The following is a 22,710-nucleotide window of genomic DNA, read 5'->3' as shown; positions in this document are numbered from 1 at the left end:
AGCCAACTCTGAAGTTCAGAAACCATTCAAAGTTCCTCCATAGAAGCCCCTCTTTCCGTAGGTTATGATTCTGTGGGTCTAATTCAGATAATGAATGGCATCACACAAGATGCCCAGTGCTTCAAGCGAAGCCTCCGTCTCCGCCCTCTCTCCGCCCTCTCTCCACCTTCTCTCCGCCCTCTCTCCGCCCTCTCTCCCCACCAGCAAAATTCCAGTTGTGTCTCGCGCCCAACACTTGCCTTTCCATCACGCATGTAAACAACTCTCTGATCTATAGTTTGTCTGCTCCATTGCAAGCTGCTCTATCCACACTGACGATTGATGAAGCCATTTAATGTAGAGCTAAATGTGAAGAAAAAAAACTAACATTTCTGAGGTTTAAAAGGAACAGAAAGGAACGATTTATAAACTGATACTTCTTGTTATTGGTTGAAACAGGTTCAGAACTTTATTCTGCTTGTCAGAAACAGTGGAAAAGAAAAAAACATATAATGATTCTGTTTAGAACAAAACGATTGGACAATAACTTGGGTTCCAAACCCGGTGACAGACACAGGCCAATGTTTACATCCTGACTGGCTTACAATAAGCCAATCATATTAAATTACACAATACTATACATTACAATATTACTACATTTTACATTACTATATTAATAATATACATTATTATATTAATAATATATATTACTATATTAATACAATATATTACAATAATAATATACATTATTATATTAATACTATACATTATTATAGTAATACGATACATTACTATATTAATAATATACATTATTATATTAATAATATATATTACTATATTAATACAATATATTACAATAATAATATACATTATTATATTAATACTATACATTATTATAGTAATACGATACATTACTATATTAATACTATACATTATTATATTAATACTATACATTATTATAGTAATACGATACATTATTATATTAATACTATACATTATTATATTAATACTATACATTATTATATTAATAATATATATTATTATATTAATAATATATATTACTATATTAATACAATATATTACAATAATAATATACATTATTATATTAATAATATATATTACTATATTAATACAATATATTACAATAATAATATACATTATTATATTAATACTATACATGACTATAGTAATATTACATTTTACATTACTATATTAATAATATACATTATATTAATAATATTATTACTATATTAATACAATATATTACAATAATAATATACATTATTATATTAATACTATACATTATTATAGTAATACGATACATTATTATATTAATACTATACATTATTATATTAATACTATACATTATTATTTGAATACTATATATTATTATATTAATATTATACTATACATACTATATTAATAATATATATTATTATATTAATATTATACATTACTATAGTAATAATATACATTATTATATTAATATTATATATTACTATATTAATGATATACAGTATTATATTAATATTATACTATACATACTATATTAATAATATGCATTATTATATTATTATTATACATTACTATATTAACACAATATATTACAATAATAATATACATTATTATATTAATACTATACATTATTATATTACTATTATACTATACATACTATATTTATAATATACAGTATTACATTAATACTACACATGATTATATTAATATACCATACATTAGTATTATATTAATACTATACATGATTATATTAATACTATACATTATTATATTACTATTATACTATACATACTATATTAATAATATACAGTATTACATTAATACTACACATTACATTAATATACCATACATTAGTATTATATTAATACTGTACATTACTTTATTAATACTATACAATATTATTTTAATACTATACTTATCATACATATAGTATTTATATATTATACATTGCTGTAGTAATGCTATACTATGCATTACTATATTAATAGTACACATTACTACAATAATATACTACACAATACTACAGTAATAATACACTACATATTCCAATAGTAATACTATACTACACATTACTATATTGATAATATACTGCATATTCCTATAGTAATACTATACTACACATTACTATAGTAATATTATACTACACATTACTATATTAACAATATACTACATATTAATATAGTAATACTATACTATACATTATTATTGTAATAATATACCCTGTCACACAACGCTATTCCATAGGTAGTGCACTACTTTTGACCAGATCCTTATGGGGAGGTAGTGAACTACTTTTGACCAGATCCTTATGGGGAAGTAGTGCACTACATAGTGAGTAGGGTGTCATTTGAGATGCAACCAGTGGCTGATCCAGTGGCTGATCCAGTGGCTGATCCAGTGGCTGATCCAGTGGCTGATCCAGTGGCTGATCCAGTGGCTGATCCAGTGGCTGATCCAGTGGCTGATCCAGTGACTGATCCAGTGGCTGATCCAGTGGCTGATCCAGCCTTTATGGATTTTCTCTGCTGAACAAATGATCCCATCAGGCAGATGGGGATTGACTATGGAACTATTTTCTGTATCACACAGTCAAATACACAAGGGGGCATGGATACGCACAGAGTTTTCAATCTATCGCGTGCCGCTCTGTCCTGTTTTTCAATTCATCAAGTACTGTGTGATGTCCAATAAAACATATTTTAATCCATTTCGTTGGCACCCTATTCCTTATTTAGGGGGCCGTAAGGCTCTGGTCAAAAGTAGCGCACTACCTCCCCATAAGGATCTGGTCAAAAGTAGTGCACTACCTCCCCATAAGGATCTGGTCAAAAGTAGTGCACTACCTCCCCATAAGGATCTGGTCAAAAGTAGTGCACGATGTATGGAATAGGTTGCCATACAGGACGTAGGCCTCCTGTCTGAATTAAATCATCTGATTAAGCTTCGTAATGTGGTTGAGCTGCTTCGATGTCTGCTATTTTCTCCTCTTAAGTCAGTGTGTGTGTGTGTGTGTGTGTGTGTGTGTGTGTGTGTGTGTGTGTGTGTGTGTGTGTGTGTGTGTGTGTGTGTGTGTGTGTGTGTGTGTGTGTGTGATGTGTGTATGTGTATGTGTGTGTGTGTGTGTGTGTGTGTGTGTGTGTGTGTGTGTGTGTGTGTGTGTGTGTGTGTGCGTGTGTGTCACGGTCGTCGTAAGAACGGGACCAAGGCGCAGCGTGTGTAGAGTTCCACATCTTTATTCCAAAGTGAAACTTCTAGCAAAAACAAATAAATCAAATAAACGAACAACTAAACGTGACCACGTGGTGCACGGCACAAACACAAAACAATATCCCACAAACACAGGTGGGAAAAATAGCTACTTAAATATGGTCCCAAATTAGAGACAACGATTACCAGCTGCCTCTAATTGGGAATCATAAGAAACACCAACATAGAAAATATAAACTAGAACACAACATAGAAATATAAAACTACACTACCCCCTAGTCACGCCCTGACCTACTACACCATAGAGAAACAAGGGCTCTCTATGGTCAGGGCGTGACAGTGTGTGTGTGTGTGTGTGTGTGTGTGTGTGTGTGGTATGCGTATGTGTGTTTACTTTGTGGACCTCAGTCTCCTGTCTTCCCTGGCTGCAGTCTCCATGTCTATCTATAGTTTATCAGTCTCTGTCTCACTCGCTCTGTCTGTCTGTCTGTCTGTCTGTCTGTCTGTCTGTCTGTCTGTCTGTCTGTCTGTCTGTCTGTCTGTCTGTCTGTCTGTCTGTCTGTCTGTCTGTCTGTCTGTCTGTCTGTCTGTCTGTCTGTCTGTCTGTCTGTCTGTCTGTCTGTCTGTCTGTCTGTCTGTCTGTATTATTTATTTAACCTTTATTTAACCAGGTAGGTCAGTTGAGAACAAGTTCCCATTTACAACTGCGACCTGGCCAAGAATAAAGCAAAGCAGTGCGACAGAAACAACAACACAGAGTTACACATGGAATAAACAAAACTACAGTCAATAACAAAATAGATAAATCTAAATACAGTGTGTGCAAATGAAGTAAGATTAAGGAGGTAAGGCAATAAATAGGCCATAGTGGCAAAATAATTACAATTTAGCAATTAAACACTGGAGTGATAGATATGCAGAAGATGAATGTGCAAGTAGAGATACTAGGGTGAAAAGCATTGTCTCTCTCTCTGTTTTCCTCCTTGAACATTGTGAGTCTGAAGACATATGAAAAGACTCTTATCGAAGAAACTTCTGTAAGAACACTGACACTCTATTTGCAGAGAAGGTTTTCCAATCAACACCTGTTAATAACCAACTACCCTATCTCCACATGTATCTGTCTGTCAGTTTGTGTGCCGCTCTCATGTCCAACAATAGACTGGTCCAAGAATAAAGTGTTCAAAAATCACTGGTAACCCAACCCTAACCACAGAGTTGTCAGTCTACCAAAGCAGAAAGGTTAACCCTAAACAATCTTCCTGTCATTGTCTGCATCAATGTCCCAAATGACAAACTATTACCTACATAGTGCAGTACAATGGGCTCTGGTCAAAAGTGCCCTATGGCCTCTGATTTAAAGTATCACACTATGTAGGGTATAGGGTGTCATTTGGGACCGTAAGCTCTCTGTCTATCAGTGCCAAGCTTATCTGCTGTCTGCTGGGTGATGTCGTCAGTGCTTTCCGGGGCACTAACCCTGTAATGGAGTCAATTTAGCTCCCAGCTCTGTCCTGCTACCGCTGCTACATACCCCATGAAGAAAACATTAGCCCACCTCTCTCTCTCTCCCTCTGCCTCTCTCTCTCCCTCTCCCTCTCTCTTTCTCTCTCTCTCTCCAGAGTTCATTTCCCATGATTCAGTTTGGTTCATCATAATTTTCATCATAACACCCTCCATGCTATAAATGTTCTCCTGGAAATAACATAGCCACACACACACACACACACACAGCGCTTTACGACGGAATAAACTTCACCATAGCACAGCACACCACACCACACACACCACACCACACCACACACCACACCACACACACACACACACACACACCACACCACACACACACACACACACACACACACACACCACACACACAGCGCTTTACGAGGGAATAAACTTCACCATAGTACAGCAGCTGCTGCAAACCTCTGAACATATTTATAATCAAATGTTACTCAGGGCCAGCAGAGACTGAGTGTGTTGCTCTTTAAAACGCCCTTCTATCAGGCAGAAGTCATCCTGCCGTTGTCTTTGAAGCCAGTTCAACTCTGAGGTACATCGTTATCCTTCTACCAGAGAGTCAATTCATACTAGATACCCTTATAGTCATCTCTAGTTACTATCCCTTAATTCATACTAGATACCCTTATAGTCATCTGTAGTTACTACCCCTTAATTCATACTAGATACCCTTATAGTCATCTCTAGTTACTATCCCTTAATTCATACTAGATACCCTTATAGTCATCTGTAGTTACTATCCCTTAATTCATACTAGATACCCTTATAGTCATCTGTAGTTACTACCCCTTAATTCATACTAGATACCCTTATAGTCATCTGTAGTTACTACCCCTTAATTCATACTAGATACCCTTATAGTCATCTGTAGTTACTACCCCTTAATTCATACTAGATACCCTTATAGTCATCTGTAGTTACTACCCCTTAATTCATACTAGATACCCTTATAGTCATCTGTAGTTACTACCCCTTAATTCATACTAGATACCCTTATAGTCATCTGTAGTTACTACCCCTTAATTCATACTAGATACCCTTATAGTCATCTGTAGTTACTACCCCTTAATTCATACTAGATACCCTTATAGTCATCTGTAGTTACTACCCCTTAATTCATACTAGATACCCTTATAGTCATCTGTAGTTACTACCCCTTAATTCATACTAGATACCCTTATAGTCATCTGTAGTTACTACCCCTTAATTCATACTAGATACCCTTATAGTCATCTGTAGTTACTACCCCTTAATTCATACTAGATACCCTTATAGTCATCTGTAGTTACTACCCCTTAATTCATACTAGATACCCTTATAGTCATCTGTAGTTACTACCCCTTAATTCATACTAGATACCCTTATAGTCATCTGTAGTTACTACCCCTTAATTCATACTAGATACCCTTATAGTCATCTGTAGTTACTACCCCTTAATTCATACTAGATACCCTTATAGTCATCTCTAGTTACTACCCCTTAATTCATACTAGATACCCTTATAGTCATCTCTAGTTACTACCCCTTAATTCCCATCTCCAACAAGAACAGTCTCTCCAACCAGAGAAGGACATGCATGTAAAATAAACACCTTCGCTGTGTTTAACCTCCCTCCCTCCTCCTCCCTCCCTCCCTCCCTCCCTCCCTCCCTCCATTTCCATGTCTGATCCTGCATGATCATGGTGTCAGTGGGATGATGGATTGATAGGGGTTGTAGTACTAGCTGCCTTTTGTGGTCATTATATAGCCTAGTGACAGTCTATGTTCATGGTGGGATTATTGTCAGCACAAACACACACCACACACGTCTCTCACACACACACACACACACACACACACACACACACACACACACACACACACACACACACACACACACACACACACACACACACACACACACACACACACACACACACACACACACACGCCACACCACACTCACTCACTCACTTCCTTAAGTCGTCTTAGAGAGTGTCGTCAGATCGGCAGCCGTGTGGTGACTTGCAATCCTGGTGTGCTTCCTACACGGTACCCTATTCCCTATAGGCCAAGGACAAAAGTAGTGCACTACATAGGGAAAAGGGGACAATTTGGAACCCTTGTCTGACCTGCTGATCTCAACGGTCTGGGTACGTTGCTTCAATCACAGCTACCTCGGGTGACTGACTGGGACAAGGCCTGACACACACACACACACACACACACACACACACACACACACACACACACACACACACACACACACACACACACACACACACACACACACACACACACACACACACACACACACACACACACAGAACAGAACGAAAGCAACACACACACGCAAGCACGGACTGTTTTACGGACATTTTCCGTCTCTCCCTATGTTGTCTCCACTTGCCTCAAGATCTCCACCAATTGTTCCTGTACCCAAGAAAGCGACGATATCTGAACTAAATGACTACTGCCCCGTAGCACTCACTTCTGTCATCATGAAGTGCTTTGAGAGACTAGTTAAGGATCATTTACATTTACATTTTAGTCATTTAGCAGACGCTCTTATCCAGTGTGACTTACAGTAGTGAATGCATACATTTCATACATTATATATATATTTTTTTCCATATCACCTCTACATTACCTGATACCCTAGACCCACTACAATTTGCATACCGCCCCAACTCATCTATGTTTGACACAATCACCATCGCGCTGCACACTGCCCTATCCCAACTGGACCGGAGGAATATCGATGTAAGAATGTTGCAGATTGTCTACAATGCAAAATCCATGTCTTTAACAATCTTATTCATCAGTGCATTCGGAAAGAATTCAGACCACTTGACTTTTTCTACATTTTGTTACGTTACAGCCTTATTCTAAAATGGATTACATAATTGTTTTCTAAAATTGATTTTCCTCCATCAATCTGCATAAAATACCACATAATGACAAATACAAGTCAGAAATACCTTATTTACATAAGTATTCAGACCCTTTGCTATGAGACTTAAAATTGAGCTCAGCTGCATCCTGTTTCCATTGATCATCCTTGAGATGTTTCTACAACTTGATTGGAGTCCACCTGAGGTAAATTCAATTGATTGGACATCATTTGGAAACGCACACACCTAAAGTCCCACAGTTGACAGTGCATGTCAGAGAAAAAAACAAGCCATGAGGTCGAAGGAATTGTCCGTAGAGCTCCGAGACAGGATTATGTCGAAGCACAGATCTGGGGAAGGGTACCAAAAAATTTCTGCAGCATTGAAGGTCCCCAAGAACACAGTGGCCTCCATCATTCTTAAATGGAAGAAGTTTGGAACCACCAAGACTCTTCCTAGAGAAGGCCGCCCGGCCAAACTGAGCAATCGGGGGAGAAGGGCCTTGGTCAGGGAGGTGACCTAGAACCTGATGGTCACTGACAGAGCTACAGAGTTCCTCTGTGGAGATGGGAGAACCTTCCAGAAGGACAACCATCTCTGCAGCACTCCACCAATCAGGCCTTTATGTTAGAGTGGCCAGACGGAAACCACTCCTCAGAAAAAGGCACATGAAAACCCGCTTGAAGTTTGCCGAAAGGCACTTAGACTCTCAGACCATGAGAAACAATATTATCTGGTCTGATGAAACCAAGTTTGAAATCTTTGGCCTAAATGCCAAGCGTCTCGTCTGGAGGAAACCTGGCACCATCCCTACGGTGAAGCATGGTGGGACTGGGAGACTAGTCAAGATCGAGGGAAAGATGAACGGAGGAAAGTAGAGAGAGATTCTTGATGAAAACCTGCTCCAGAGTTCTTAGGACCTCAGACTGGGGCGAAGGTTCAACTTCCAACAGGACAACGACCCTAAGCACACACCCAAGACAATGCAGGAGTGACTTCGGGACAAGTCTCTGAATGTCCTTGAGTGGCCCAGCCACAGCCCGGATTTGAACCCGATCAAACATCTCTGGAGAGACCTGAAAATAGCTGTGCAGCACCACTCCCCATCCAACCTGACAGAGCTTGAGAGGATCTGCAGAGAAGAATGGGAGAAACTCCCCAAATACAGGTGTGCCAATCTTGTAGCGTCATACCCAAGAAGACTCCAGGCTGTAATCACTGCCAAAGGTTTTTCAACAAAATACTGAGTAAAGGGACTGAATACTTATGTAAATGTGATATTTACGTTTGAATTTTGTATACATTTGCACAGTTTTTGGATAGAATGACACACTGTACAGTGTCTCTGTTTGTCTGTGTGCGTGTGTGTCTGTGTGTTTGTCTCTGTGTGTGTGTGTGTGTGTCTGTCTTTGTGTCTGTGTGTGTGTGTGTGTCTGTCTCTCTCTGTGTGTGTGTGTGTGTCTGTCTCTCTGTGTGTCTGTGTGTGTCTCTTTGTGTGTGTCTGTGGGTGTGTGTGTGTGTCTGTCTCTCTGAGTGTCTGTATCTCTATGTGTGTCTGTGTGTATCTCAGTGTGTGTGTGTGTGTGTGTGTGTGTGTGTGTGTGTGTGTGTGTGTGTGTGTGTGTGTGTGTGTGTGTGTGTGTGTGTGTGTGTGTGTGTGTGTGTGAGGTCGTCAGCAGGTCAAATAATGAGGCGACCAGAGGGAGGGAGGAAGGGGAGAGGGAAGTCAACGACAAGTCAGCATGCTCAGTGGGAGTGAGGAGCTGAGGACAGAGGGGGGAGAGTGGGAGGAACAGAAAAGAGGGAGGTGGAGGGGGGATGGAAGTCAGAGGGAGAGCAAAAAAGAGAGAGATTGCAAGAGATAAAGTAACAGAGGTAGAGAAAAGAGAAGGGAAGAGAAGAAAGTGGATTTAACATGTTCTATGGATTCAGAGATTACATAAAACCACAATTGCAGGGTTTTGTTCTAGCCCAGTGCTAAGCAACAAAACCTGATTCAACCAATCAACATCATCATTTTCATTTGACAAGTTGAAACAGGCATGGTAGATCAAGACTAGAACAAAACCGACTAGCCTGTAAAATCCTGTAGATCTCAAGAAGCAGGACTAGAAGCAGGACTAGAACACTGTGTTGTTGCTATAAGGACTAGAACACTGTGTTGTTGCTATAAGGACTAGAACACTGTGTTGTTGCTATATGGACTAGAACACTGTGTTGTTGCCATAAGGACTAGAACACTGTGTTGTTGCTATAAGGACTAGAACACTGTGTTGTTACTATATGGACTAGAACACTGTGTTGTTGCTATAAGGACTAGAACACTGTGTTGTTGCCATAAGGACTAGAACACTGTGTTGTTGCTATAAGGACTAGAACACTGTGTTGTTGCCATAAGGACTAGAACACTGTGTTGTTGCCATAAGGACTAGAACACTGTGTTGTTGCTATATGGACTAGAACACTGTGTTGTTGCTATAAGGACTAGACCACTGTGTTGTTGCTATATGGACTAGAACACTGTGTTGTTGCTATATGGACTAGAACACTGTGTTGTTGCTATATGGACTAGAACACTGTGTTGTTGCTATATGGACTAGAACACTGTGTTGTTGCTATAAGGACTAGAACACTGTGTTGTTGCCATAAGGACTAGAACACTGTGTTGTTGCCATAAGGACTAGAACACTGTGTTGTTGCCATAAGGACTAGAACACTGTGTTGTTACTATATGGACTAGAACACTGTGTTGTTGCTATAAGGACTAGAACACTGTATTGTTGCTATATGGACTAGAACACTGTGTTGTTGCTATAAGGACTAGAACACTGTGTTGTTGCCATAAGGACTAGAACACTGTGTTGTTGCTATAAGGACTAGACCAATGTGTTGTTGCTATATGGACTAGAACACTGTGTTGTTGCTATATGGACTAGAACACTGTGTTGTTGCTATATGGACTAGAACACTGTGTTGTTGCTATATGGACTAGAACACTGTGTTGTTGCTATAAGGACTAGAACACTGTGTTGTTGCCATAAGGACTAGAACACTGTGTTGTTGCCATAAGGACTAGAACACTGTGTTGTTGCTATAAGGACTAGAACACTGTATTGTTGCTATATGGACTAGAACACTGTGTTGTTGCTATATGGACTAGAACACTGTGTTGTTGCTATAAGGACTAGAACACTGTGTTGTTACTACAAGGACTAGAACACTGTGTTGTTGCTATAAGGACTAGAACACTGTGTTGTTGCTATAAGGACTAGAACACTGTGTTGTTGCTATATGGACTAGAACACTGTGTTGTTGCTATAAGGACTAGAACACTGTGTTGTTGCCATAAGGACTAGAACACTGTGTTGTTGCTATATGGACTAGAACACTGTGTTGTTGCTATATGGACTAGAACACTGTGTTGTTGCTATATGGACTAGAACACTGTGTTGTTGCTATAAGGACTAGAACACTGTGTTGTTGCTATAAGGACTAGAACACTGTGTTGTTGCTATATGGACTAGAATACTGTGTTGTTACTATGTGGACTAGGCCACTGTGTTGTTGCCATAAGGACTACAACACTGTGTTGTTGCTATATGGACTAGAACACTGTGTTGTTACTATGTGGACTAGAACACTGTGTTGTTACTATAAGGACTAGAACACTGTGTTGTTACTATGTGGACTAGAACACTGTGTTGTTGCTATAAGGACTAGAACACTGTGTTGTTGCTATATGGACTAGAACACTGTGTTGTTACTATAAGGACTAGAACACTGTGTTGTTGCTATAAGGACTAGAACACTGTTGTTGCTATAAGGACTAGAACACTGTGTTGTTGCTATAAGGACTAGAACACTGTGTTGTTGCCATAAAGACTAGAACACTGTGTTGTTACTATATGGACTAGAACACTGTGTTGTTACTATATGGACTAGAACACTGTGTTGTTGCTATAAGGACTAGAACACTGTGTTGTTGCTATATGGACTAGAACACTGTGTTGTTACTATGTGGACTAGAACACTGTGTTGTTGCCATAAGGACTAGAACACTGTGTTGTTGCTATATGGACTAGAACACTGTGTTGTTACTATGTGGACTAGAACACTGTGTTGTTACTATGTGGACTAGAACACTGTGTTGTTGCTATATGGACTAGAACACTGTGTTGTTACTATGTGGACTAGAACACTGTGTTGTTGCTATATGGACTAGAACACTGTGTTGTTACTATGTGGACTAGAACACTGTGTTGTTACTATGTGGACTAGAACACTGTTTTGTTACTATGTGGACTAGAACACTGTGTTGTTGCTATATGGACTAGAACACAGTGTTGTTGCTATATGGACTAGAACACTGTGTTGTTTGAGCAGTCACTATTCAATACAGATATCTTTAAATGTGCCTGTACATAATCTCCATACATCTGTATTCTGTTGATGTTTTTCCTCACACTAGTGATAATGGATTTAAACCCGGTCAAGTAGTTATACAGTCTCTCTCTCTCTCTCTCTCTCTCTCTCTCTCTCTCTCTCGTAGATAGATACACACATCACACCACAGGCCACAGTGGAAAACTAGTGTAGAGCCTCTTAAATACAGTCTGACACCTCACAGCTTCTCTTCTCCCTTCTCTCTTCATACTGCTACCCATTCCTCTCTTCTCTCTCTCTTCATACTGCTACCCATTCCTCTCTTCTCTCTCTCTTCATACTGCTACCCATTCCTCTCCTCTCTCTCTTCATACTGCTACCCATTCCTCTCTTCTCTCTCTCTTTATACTGCTACCCATTCCTCTCTTCTCTCTCTCTTCATACTGCTACCCATTCCTCTCTTCTCTCTCTTCATACTGCTACCCATTCCTCTCTTCTCTCTCTCTTTATACTGCTACCCATTCCTCTCTTCTCTCTCTCTTTATACTGCTACCCATTCCTCTCTTCTCTCTCTTCATACTGCTACCCATTCCTCTCTTCTCTCTCTCTTTATACTGCTACCCATTCCTCTCTCTCTCTCTTCATACTGCTACCCATTCCTCTCTCTCTCTCTTTATACTGCTACCCATTCCTCTCTTCTCTCTCTCTTCATACTGCTACCCATTCCTCTCTTCTCTCTCTCTCTCTTTATACTGCTACCAATTCCTCTCTCTCTCTCTTTATACAGCTATGCCATTGCTCTCATCTCTCTCTCTTCATACTGCTACCCATTCCTCTCTTCTCTCTCTCTCTCTTTATACTGCTACCCATTCCTCTCTCTCTCTCTCTTTATACTGCTACCATTCCTCTCTCCTCCCTCTCTCTCTTCTCTCTCTCTATATACTGCTACCCATTCCTCTTCATATACACACACACAGACACATGTACACACACAGACACATGTACACACACAGACACATGTACACACATGTACACACACACACACACACACACACACACACACACACACACACACACACACACACACACACACACACACACACACACACACACACACACACACACACACACACACACACACACACACACACACACACACACACACACAGCTGAGTCCACTATCAGCCCTAATCTGCCTCATCCATGAGAGCCCTACTAATTTGTTAACTGTAGTCATGATCTCCTCCCAGTCGTCACAGCAACCACACTTCCATGACGTCGTGCCAGACGACGCTAATGCTATATGAAAACCGGCTCGGTTATTTTCGTCCCGCTAGACGTGGTGACATCGTCATCACAGGGGATTATGGGACTTAGGACGAGGGTTGGGCTTGGTTCTATGTAAACACAGGTCACTAAGGAAGTGTTTTGTACACTGATAGGGCTAGATAGTAGTCTGCAGGTCACTAGGGAAGTGTTTTGTACACTGATAAGGCTAGACAGAAGGCTGCAGGTCACTAAGGAAGTGTTTTGTACACTGATAGGTCTAGACAGTAGTCTGCATGTCACTAAGGAAGTGTTTTGGACACTGATAGGGCTAGACAGTAGTCTGCAGGTCACTAAGGAAGTGTGTTGGACACTGATAATGCTAGACAGTAGTCTGCAGGTCACTAGGGAAGTGTTTTGTACACTGATAGGGCTAGACAGTAGTCTGCAGGTCACTAAGGAAGTGTGTTGTACACTGATAGGTCTAGACAGTGGTCTGCAGGTCACTAGGGAAGTGTTTTGGACACTGATAGGGCTAGATAGTAGTCTGCAGGTCACTAAGGAAGTGTTTTGGACACTGATAGGGCTAGACAGTAGTCTGCAGGTCACTAGGGAAGTGTTTTGGACACTGATAGGGCTAGACAGTAGTCTGCAGGTCACTAGGGAAGTGTTTTGTACACTGGTAAGGCTAGACAGTAGTCTGCAGGTCACTAAGGAAGTGTTTTGGACACTGATAGGGCTAGATAGTAGTCTGCAGGTCACTAAGGAAGTGTTTTGGACACTGATAGGGCTAGATAGTAGTCTGCAGGTCACTATGGAAGTGTTTTGGACACTGATAGGGCTAGACAGTAGTCTGCAGGTCACTAGGGAAGTGTTTTGGACATTGATAGGGCTAGACAGTAGTCTGCAGGTCACTAGGGAAGTGTTTTGGACACTGATAGGGCTAGACAGTAGTCTGCAGGTCACTAAGGAAGTGTTTTGGACACCGATAGGGCTAGACAGTAGTCTGCAGGTCACTAAGGAAGTGTGTTGGACACTGATAGGGCTAGATAGTAGTCTGCAGCTCACTAAGGAAGTGTTTTGTACACTGATAAGGCTAGACAGTAGTCTGCAGGTCACTAAGGAAGTGTGTTGGACACTGATAGGTCTAGACAGTAGTCTGCAGGTCACTAGGGAAGTGTGTTGGACACTGATAGGGCTAGACAGTAGTCTGCAGGTCACTAGGGAAGTGTTTTGTACACTGATAGGGCTAGACAGTAGTCTGCAGGTCACTAAGGAAGTGTTTTGTACACGGAAAAGGCTAGACAGTAGTCTGCAGGTCACTAAGGAAGTGTTTTGGACACTGATAGGGCTAGACAGTAGTGTGCAGGTCACTAAGGAAGTGTGTTGGACACACAATAATGCTAGACAGTAGTCTGCAGGTCACTAGGGAAGTGTTTTGTACACTGATAGGGCTAGACAGTAGTCTGCAGGTCACTAAGGAAGTGTGTTGTACACTGATAGGGCTAGACAGTAGTCTGCAGGTCACTAGGGAAGTGTTTTGTACACTGATAATGCTAGACAGTATTCTGCAGGTCACTAGGGAAGTGTTTTGTACACTGATAGGGCTAGACAGTAGTCTGCAGGTCACTAAGGAAGTGTTTTGGACACTGATAGGGCTAGACAGTAGTCTGCAGGTCACTAAGGAAGTGTTTTGGACACTGATAGGGCTAGACAGTAGTCTGCAGGTCACTAAGTAAGTGTGTTGGACACTGATAGGGCTAGATAGTAGTCTGCAGGTCACTAAGGAAGTGTGTTGGACACTGATAGGGCTAGACAGTAGTCTGCAGGTCACTAGGGAAGTGTTTTGTACACTGATAGGGCTAGACAGTAGTCTGCAGGTCACTAAGGAAGTGTGTTGGACACTGATAGGGCTAGATAGTAGTCTGCAGGTCACTAGGGAAGTGTGTTGGACACTGATAGGGCTAGACAGTAGTCTGCAGGTCACTAAGGAAGTGTTTTGGACACTGATAGGGCTAGACAGTAGTCTGCAGGTCACTAGGGAAGTGTTTTGGACACTGATAGGGCTAGACAGTAGTCTGCAGGTCACTAAGGAAGTGTTTTGTACACGGAAAAGGCTAGACAGTAGTCTGCAGGTCACTAAGGAAGTGTGTTGTACACTGACAGGTCTAGACAGTAGTCTGCAGGTCACTAACGAAGTGTTTTGGACACTGATAGGGCTAGACAGTAGTGTGCAGGTCACTAAGGAAGTGTGTTGGACACACAATAATGCTAGACAGTAGTCTGCAGGTCACTAGGGAAGTGTTTTGTACACTGATAGGGCTAGATAGTAGTCTGCAGGTCACTAAGGAAGTGTGTTGGACACTGATAGGGCTAGACAGTAGTCTGCAGGTCACTAAGGAAGTGTGTTGGACACTGATAGGGCTAGATAGTAGTCTGCAGGTCACTAAGGAAGTGTGTTGGACACTGATAGGGCTAGACAGTAGTCTGCAGGTCACTAAGGAAGTGTGTTGGACACTGATAGGGCTAGATAGTAGTCTGCAGGTCACTAAGGAAGTGTGTTGGACACTGATAGGGCTAGACAGTAGTCTGCAGGTCACTAAGGAAGTGTGTTGGACACTGATAGGGCTAGATAGTAGTCTGCAGGTCACTAAGGAAGTGTGTTGGACACTGATAGGGCTAGACAGTAGTCTGCAGGTCACTAAGGAAGTGTGTTGGACACTGATAGGGCTAGATAGTAGTCTGCAGGTCACTAAGGAAGTGTGTTGGACACTGATAGGGCTAGACAGTAGTCTGCAGGTCACTAGGGAAGTGTGTTGGACACTGATAGGGCTAGATAGTAGTCTGCAGGTCACTAAGGAAGTGTGTTGGACACTGATAGGGCTAGACAGTAGTCTGCAGGTCACTAGGGAAGTGTGTTGGACACTGATAGGGCTAGATAGTAGTCTGCAGGTCACTAAGGAAGTGTTTTGTACACTGATAGGTCTAGACAGTAGTCTGCAGGTCACTAGGGAAGTGTTTTGGACACTGATAGGTCTAGACAGTAGTCTGCAGGTCACTAGGGAAGTGTTTTGGACACTGAAAGGGCTAGATAGTAGTCTGCAGGTCACTAGGGAAGTGTTTTGGACACTGATAGGTCTAGACAGTAGTCTGCAGGTCACTAGGGAAGTGTTTTGGACACTGAAAGGGCTAGACAGTAGTCTGCATGTCACTAAGGAAGTGTTTTGGACACTGATAGGGCTAGACAGTAGTCTGCAGGTCACTAGGGAAGTGTTTTGGACACTGATAAGGCTAGACAGTAGTCTGCAGGTCACTAAGGAAGTGTTTTGGACACTGATAGGGCTAGACAGTAGTCTGCAGGTCACTAAGGGAGTGTTTTGGACACTGATAGGTCTAGACAGTAGTCTGCAGGTCACTAAGGAAGTGTTTTGTACACTGATAAGGCTAGATAGTAGTCTGCAGCTCACTAAGGAAGTGTGCTGTACACTGATAGGGCTAGATAGTAGTCTGCAGGTCACTAGGGAAGTGTTTTGGACACTGATAGGGCTAGACAGTAGTCTGCAGGTCACTAAGGAAGTGTGTTGGACACTGATAGGGCTAGACAGTAGTCTGCAGGTCACTAAGGAAGTGTTTTGGACACTGATAGGGCTAGACAGTAGTCTGCAGGTCACTAAGGAAGTGTGTTGGTCACTGATAGGGCTAGATAGTAGTCTGCAGGTCAATAAGGAAGTGTTTTGGACACTGATAGGGCTAGACAGTAGTCTGCAAGTCACTAGGGAAGTGTTTTGTACACTGGTAAGGCTAGACAGTAGTCTGCAGGTCACTAGGGAAGTGTTTTGGACATTGATAGGGCTAGACAGTAGTCTGCAGGTCACTAGGGAAGTGTTTTGGACACTGATAGGGCTAGACAGTAGTCTGCAGGTCACTAGGTAAGTGTTTTGTACACTGATAAGGCTAGACAGTAGTCTGCAGGTCACTAGGGAAGTGTTTTGGACACTGATAGGGCTAGACAGTAGTCTGCAGGTCACTAGGTAAGTGTTTTGGACACTGATAGGGCTAGACAGTAGTCTGCAGGTCACTAAGGAAGTGTTTTGGACACTGATAGGGCTAGACAGTAGTCTGCAGGTCACTAAGGAAGTGTTTTGTACACTGATAGGGCTAGACAGTAGTCTGCAGGTCACTAAGGAAGTGTGCTGGACACTGATAGGGCTAGACAGTAGTCTGCAGGTCACTAAGGAAGTGTGTTGGACACTGATAGGGCTAGAGAGTAGTCTGCAGGTCACTAAGGAAGTGTGTTGGACACTGATAGGGCTAGACAGTAGTCTGCAGGTCACTAAGGAAGTGTGTTGGACACTGATTGGGCTAGACAGTAGTCTGCAGGTCACTAAGGAAGTGTTTTGGACACTGATAGGGCTAGACAGTAGTCTGCAGGTCACTAAGGAAGTGTGTTGGACACTGATAGGGCTAGAGAGTAGTCTGCAGGTCACTAAGGAAGTGTGTTGGACACTGATAGGGCTAGACAGTAGTCTGCAGGTCACTAGGGAAGTGTTTTGGACACTGATAAGGCTAGATAGTAGTCTGCAGGTCACTAAGGAAGTGTGTTGGACACTGATAGGGCTAGACAGTAGTCTGCAGGTCACTAGGGAAGTGTGTTGGACACTGATAGGGCTAGACAGTAGTCTGCAGGTCACTAGGGAAGTGTTTTGGACACTGATAGGGCTAGACAGTAGTCTGCAGGTCACTAAGGAAGTGTTTTGGACACTGATAGGGCTAGACAATAGTCTGCAGGTCACTAAGGATGTGTGTTGTACACTGATAGGGCTAGATAGTAGTCTGCAGGTCACTAGGGAAGTGTTTTGGACACTGATAGGGCTAGACAGTAGTCTGCAGGTCACTAAGGAAGTGTTTTGGACACTGATAGGGCTAGACAGTAGTCTGCTTTGAAATTGTACAGATACTTCCCAAACGTAATTTTTTAAATTTTTATCATTATGCTTTTTATGGCAGAACTACCTTCTCGAACATGTGAACTTTCATACGCCTCTATATTTCACTTGTATGCCATCTGTGAATACGAATAAATTTGTTAAATTACGAGCCCCGTTGGTTTAGCCATAGAAAAAGTGAACAACCTTCCCACTAGCCATGATTGGCTGAGATAATGAGTGGGCTGGAGATGCCAAGAGATGATTTTGGATTGGTCTGCCATGTAGCACGTGCATGTCTATTGGAGCTGGTCAGTATGTTTAGGTAATCGTGTCGATCTCGGCTTTAAAAAATATATATATCACGTAGTAAAACTGCATAAACCTAATGTCAAGTTAAAGTGTACTGTTAGCTAGCTATCGTTATGTGTATGCTCTCCACTTTCTGGAGGACCAAGTTTTGAAATCAGTGGAATTCGACTATGATAGCTAAGGAGATAGAGAAAACATCAATCTGGATTACATCTTCAAACTAAGGGCAACCTTGCATGCCGTCAGACAGGAGAAGTGTCCAACCATGATGTATATGGGTAAGATAGTCTAACTAGCTACATTTTCAGATATTACACATTTCTAATTTTGACAGAAAGTGGTTTCATTTCAAGTGTACTGTTAGCTAGCTAATGTTAGCTGGCTGGGTCACTAGCTAACGTTATATGTATGATCTTATTCATCGTATCTCAGACACATTTGCTTGACTAGTTATAGCCATATAACCTGGTTGGTTGCCTACCTGCAGATTCATGCAGGGTAGTAACATCATGAGTTGTGATTACGGTCCATTGTTTAGCTAGCTAGCTATATGTCTTAACAAAATACTTCATGCAAGTATCCATTTCAATGAAATGTCACTGCAACTGTTGATAGACGTACTAGCTGGTAACTTCTCTCTGGCTATCTACTCCGATTTCAGACCACGGGTAAGATAGTCTAGCTAGCTACATTTGTTAAAATATTATGCATTTCTAATTTTGACAAAGTATTTTCATTTCAAGTTAGTGTACCGTTAGCTAGCTAGCTAACCTTAGCTGGCTCGCTAACTAACGTTACGTCATGCGTTGGGATTCATTGTTTACCTAGCTAGCTATTTAGCTACATTTCTTAACAAAGGACTCTCATCTTAGTGTGCCAGAGCGCAGAACAACTAATGCATTTTTGAACGCTCAACATCCGTTGAATATGTACGGTGTCAGTAAACGTCGGCAACAAAGCGTAATTCAATTGTTGCCAGCAGCACAGTTACAGTCACCAACGCTCTGGATAACATGAAAACAGCCCAATCAGCTCTGCTCGGGCGAGTAATGTTCAGTGAGCTGTTCTCTCATTTGTGTCTGGAAGTAGCTAGCATGTTAGCCAGTTAGCTTGGGTGCTTGACTGCTGTTGTTAGTACAGACCCCTCAATCAACCCTTAAAGAGATGGGTGAGGCTAAGGCTTAAGAGGATGTGAACAATGCTGAATGGGTGTAGACAAAGAAGGGCTCTCCAGTAGTAGTACCAAAACATTGAAAGACGGTTTTCTCAAAAGTGAGTTTACAAGTTGATCAACTTTCAAAGCAGAATTACTTTCCTCAAAAGCAGTTTATGATATACCATTATGTAGCTCTAGAGTGTCCATTTTTATCCAATTTAAAAAAACAGAAATTCAAATGTTGCTAAATAAGACCGAATCCAGGTTGTAAGTCACAGATTAGGGTTTCTCAAACTTGGTCCTGGGGATCCCAAGGGCTGCACGTTTTATTCTTTGCCCTGGTACTACACAGCTGATTCAAATAATCAAAGCTTGATGATAAATACATGCACCCCTTTGGGTCCCCGGGTCCGAGTTTGGGAAACCCTGCACTATATAGTGCAGTACTTTTGGGACGCAGATGTCCTTGATAAACATTCACTGAAGGTACAGTATACCCTCAGAGACTGTTGGGCTCATCAAAGTTCTAAAAAGACTTATCGTCTTCTCTTTCACTCACACAGAAACGGACACACACATGAACACGGACACAGACAGGACAGCTTGCTGTGACAATCATAAAGGACATGCTGTTGGAGAACAGATTTTTTTTTTTAAATTAATCTGTCAATTCCATTGGTGTTAGACTGTGTCCCAAAGACAGACAGAGAGGGGGGTTAGCCTCCGGAGATAGACTGTGTCCCAAAGACAGACAGAGAGGGGGGTTAGCCTCCGGAGATAGACTGTGTCCCAAAGAGAGAGAGACAGAAAGGATGGGTTCACCTCAGGAGTTTGACTGTGTCCCAAAGACAGACAGAGAGGGGGGTTAGCCTCCGGAGATAGACTGTGTCCCAAAGAGAGAGAGACAGAAAGGATGGGTTCACCTCTGGAGATAGAATGTTTCCCAAAGACAGACAGGATGGGTTCACCTCAGGAGTTAGACTGCGTCCCAAATTGAAGCCTATTGCCTTTATAGTGGATTACTTTTGACCAGACCCCATAGGGGAATAGAATGCATTTGAGAGGCATACTTGGTTAGCAGAACCAGTGTGATAACAGAGTTGCAGATCTGTGGTCTTTGAAGCAAAAGGGAAGAATGGTAAACCAACCTCCTTGGGTTTAAATGCAGACACTGAAATTAAGCAGACCCCATGTGATATCTCTGGGCTTTGAAAAACCCCAGCAGCCGCTGTGATCTCTGGCTGTCTTCAAATGATGAGACAGGAGACCACACACACACACAGTGTGATCGCATACACACGAACGAGAACATGCATGCAAGCGTTAATGCACGAACGGGTTCAAACACACAGACACACACACACACACACACACACACACACACACACACACACACACACACACACACACACACACACACACACACACACACACACACACACACACACACACACACACACACACACACACACACCAACAAGGCTACCCTTGAGAGATGTTGTGCGTCACTTCACCCAATCCCAACATTGTCTCTGACTCTATTGAGCCCAGATTAAAGGCAGAGGTCTCATCAGTCCTGCCATGTGAAGAAACAGAATAAATACATATTGAATTAATAACACAACCAGGTTAAATCAGGAGGGCTGAATCACTGTGGGGACGTCCCAAATGGCACCTTAGTCCCTACATATGGGCTGGATCCCCATAAGGATCTTGTCAAAAGTAGTGCACTATATAGAGAATAGGGTGTACTTTCGGACACATTTTGTGCTTGCCGAGTTGTAATGACTTCTGATTGTGAAAATAATTTGTTTTAGCCTCTGACCATTCTGGGGGGAAAAAAAACGTTTAGATCAGGATGCCTAATCTAATCTCAATCCCACATAGCCTACCGTACTGTATTCCACTACTGGCCTAGCCTGCCTGTGTGCCTGGAGGAAAAAACCTGCCTGGCTGTCTGGAGAGAAGAAAACCTGCCTATCTCTATGTCTGGGGAGAAGAAAACCTGCCTGTCTGTCTGGAGAGGAGAAAACCTGCCTGGCTGTCTGGAGAGGAGAAAACCTGCCTGGCTGTCTGTCTGGAGAGGAAAACCTGCCTGTCTGTCTGTCTGGAGAGGAAAACCTGCATGTCTGTGTAACAGTATTCGTCGTCTGAAGAGGAAGCATCATCGGACCAAAACGCAGCGTGGTAAGTGTTCATGCTTTCTTTAATAAACTGAACACTAAAACAAAAATAACAAAGAGAAGAACCGAAACAGTTCCGTAAGGTGCAAAACACTAAACAGAAATTAACTACCCACAAAAACCCTGTGGGAAAAGGCTACCAAAGTATGGTTCCCAATCAGAGACAACGATAGACAGCTGTCCCTGATTGAGAACCATACCCGGCCAAAACAAAGAAATACACAAAACATAGAAAAAGGCACACAGATTGCCCACCCTAGTCACACCCTGGCCTAACCAAAATAGAGAACAGAAACCTCTCTATGGCCAGGGCTGGCTTTCTGGAGAGGAGAAAACCTGCCTGCCTGTCTGTCTGGAGAGGAGAAAACCTGCCTGTCTGGAGAGAAGAATACCTGCCTGGCTGGAGAGGAGAAAACCTGCCTGTCTGTCTGGAGAGAAGAAAACCTGCCTGGCTGGAGAGGAGAAAACCTGCCTGGCTGGAGAGGAGAAAACCTGCCTGGCTGGAGAGGAGAAAACCTGCCTGGCTGGAGAGGAGAAGACCTGGCTGGCTGGAGAGGAGAAAACCTGCCTGTCTGGCTGTCTGGAGAGGAGAAAACCTGCCTGGCTGGCTGGCTGGAGAGGAGAAAACCTGCCTGGCTGGCTGGCTGGAAAGGAGAAAACCTGCCTGGCCGGCTGGCTGGAGAGGAGAAAACCTGCCTGGCTGGACAGGAGAAAACCTGCCTGGCCGACTGTCTGGAGAGGAGAAAACCTGCCTGGCTGGAGAGGAGAAAACCTGCCTGGCTGGAGAGGAGAAAACCTGCCTGGCTGGCTGTCTGGAGAGGAGAAAACCTGCCTGTCTGTCTGGAGAGAAGAAAACTTGCCTGTCTGTCTGGAGAGGAGATAACCTG

Source organism: Salmo salar, chromosome ssa29 (assembly GCF_905237065.1).
Source record: "Salmo salar chromosome ssa29, Ssal_v3.1, whole genome shotgun sequence".
Lineage (NCBI taxonomy): Eukaryota > Metazoa > Chordata > Actinopteri > Salmoniformes > Salmonidae > Salmo > Salmo salar.
The sequence above is the reverse complement of the archived record's forward strand: the minus strand, read 5'-3'. Positions refer to the sequence as shown.